The sequence below is a fragment of the Coregonus clupeaformis genome, chromosome 24 (genome assembly GCF_020615455.1).
Source record: "Coregonus clupeaformis isolate EN_2021a chromosome 24, ASM2061545v1, whole genome shotgun sequence".
NCBI lineage: Eukaryota > Metazoa > Chordata > Actinopteri > Salmoniformes > Salmonidae > Coregonus > Coregonus clupeaformis.
In genome coordinates, this window is record NC_059215.1 from 49,563,342 (window position 1) to 49,566,001 (window position 2,660).

The following is a 2,660-nucleotide window of genomic DNA, read 5'->3' on the forward strand; positions in this document are numbered from 1 at the left end:
TCTATGCACACTCAAGACTATACACTGAGTGTACAAAACATTAGGAACACCTTCGTAATAATGAGTTGCACCCCCTTTTGCCCTCAGAACAGCCTCAATTTATCGGGGCATGCACTCTACAAGGTGTCGAAAGCATTCCACAGGGATGCTGGCCCGTGTTGACTCCAATGCTTCTTCCCACAGTTGTGTCAAGTTGGCTGGATGTCCTTTTGGTAGTGGACCATTCTTGATACACACGGAAACTGTTGAGCGTGAAAAACCCAGCAGCATTGCAGATCTTGACACAAACCGGTGCGCCCGGCACCTACTACCATACCCAGTTCAAAGACACTTAAATGTTTTGTCTTGCCCATTCACCCTCTGAATGGCACACATACACAATCCATCTCTCAATTGTCTCAAGGCTTAAAAATCCTTCTTTAACCTGTCTCCTCCCCTTCATCTACACTGATTGAAGTGGACTTAACAAGTGACATCAATAAGGGATCATAGCGTTCACCTGGTTAGTCTATGTCATGGAAAGAGCAGGTGTTCTTAATGTTTTGTCTACTCAGTTTATATTCTCAGTTTACTGTTGATTAAAATGTGTTACCTTCTCACAGTCACTGTTAATTAAAAAAGTATTGTTACCATGGAATTGAAATATATGTAAAATAAAGTTTAAATGATGTTGGCATTTAATTGCTGGTTGTGGCTCCTGTAGAAAGTTACTCAGTCAAATACTGTAGTTTCCAGTGCTGTTGGAAAGCTTCTCCCAATAGCTTGTAATTGCAACATTTGGCCAAAAGGAGGCAGTAGATTGCTCATAGAGTGAATATGTTCTGGCGTTTCCCTGTTGAGAATGACAGAGGACTCAAGTTACAGAGCTCCAACATTGACTTGCTAATTGAAAATTAATAGGGTTCAGATGGAGTTTGCATTTGTGAATATATAAAGAATTTAAAGTGAATAGATGATTTAGATAGACATCAATAACATAATCTCAATTATAGTTCATACCTACCGGGGCGGCAGGTAGCTTAGTGGTTAAGAGTGTTGTGCCAGTAACCGAAAGGTTGCTGGTTCTAATCCCCGAGCCGACTAGGTGAAAAATCTGTCAATGTGCCCTTGAGCAAGCCACTTAACCCTAATTGCTCCTGTAAGTCGCTCTGGATAAGAGCGTCTGCTAAATGAGTAAAATACCTATTACCTACAGTATAACCTTCTACCTCCGGCACAAGAGCTGATGGTCATCTCATCTGAGATATGATGATAGTGGTGATGAGACGGGACTTCCACCCATATACTGACGCAAACCTGGGATCAAATAGCTTGTCTTTTCTTTCAACTAATCTATGTATCTGTATATAATGTACCTGAAAGGAAACAAATATTTTTTGAACCCAGGTCTGCTACACTACAGAGCTGTGGATCTATCTGTCACTGCAGCCTCATCCACAGCAGGTTTACCATATAGGCCGCTATTTGGGGCACAGGCTATGCTTCTCTGTGCCCTTCCACTGCCCCAGGGTGCAACACAGAGAGAAGCTCATCCTCCAACCACTAATGGAACATGTGACCTTCAGCTTTTACACTGTCAGCTGCACTGAGCACGAGGGCCTGGGTTGGTGAGGAGCCAGGAAGAGGTGGACTGGAGAATTAGAACCAGATTCAGAGAGACCGGGAAATGACAGTTATTAAGTATATCGCTATGGATTTTAAATGTATGTATAATTTATTATGCAATATGTTTTATTACGCTATGTAAATGTTGAGATGCTGACAAATGTGCTCCAATTGGCAGGAGGAGGTGTACTAGAGAGCAGGAGCCAGAGAGGTGCCAGGGAGAAAGGTGTCTGCTGTATATCTCTCTGTGGATGGATTGGGGGAAATTATGATAATTTATTGCGGAATATTTAAACGTTTGTCCTTTTAGGCACAGAGCAAGAGGACGTGGCTAGGAGGAGGAGGTGAACGGAGGAACTGAGACCAGAGAGACCAGGAAGGAACAGTTATATTGTATGGCTCCATGGATGTATTAGCAAAACTAGCATAATTTATTGTCTAATATGAATGTGATATTCTTACCAATCCGCTCGATGTGTACTATGTACAGTCGTGGTCAAATGTTTTGAGAATGACACAAGTATTGGTCTTCACAAAGTTCGCTGCTTCAGTGTGTTATGATATATTTTTGTCAGATGTTACTATGGTATACTGAAGTATAATTACAAGCATTCCATAAGTGTCAAAGGCTTTTATTGACAGTTACATTAAGTTTATGCAAAGAGTCAATATTTGCAGTGTTGACCCTTCTTTTTCAAGACCTCTGCAATCCGCCCTGGCATGCTGTCAATTAACTTCTGGGCCACATCCTGACTGATGGCAGCCCATTCTTGCATAATCAATGCTTGGAGTTTGTCAGAATTTGTGGGTTTTTGTTTGTCCACCCGCCCCTTGAGGATCGACCACAAGTTCTCAATTGGATTAAGGTCTGGGGAGTTTCCTGGCCATGGACCCAAAATGTCGATGTTTTGTTCCCCGAGCCACTTAGTTATCACTTTTGCCTTATGGCAAGGTGCTCCATCATGCTGGAAAAGGCATTGGTCATCACCAAACTGTTCTTGGATGGTTGGGAGAAGTTGCTCTCGGAGGATGTGTTGGTACCATTCTTTATTCAT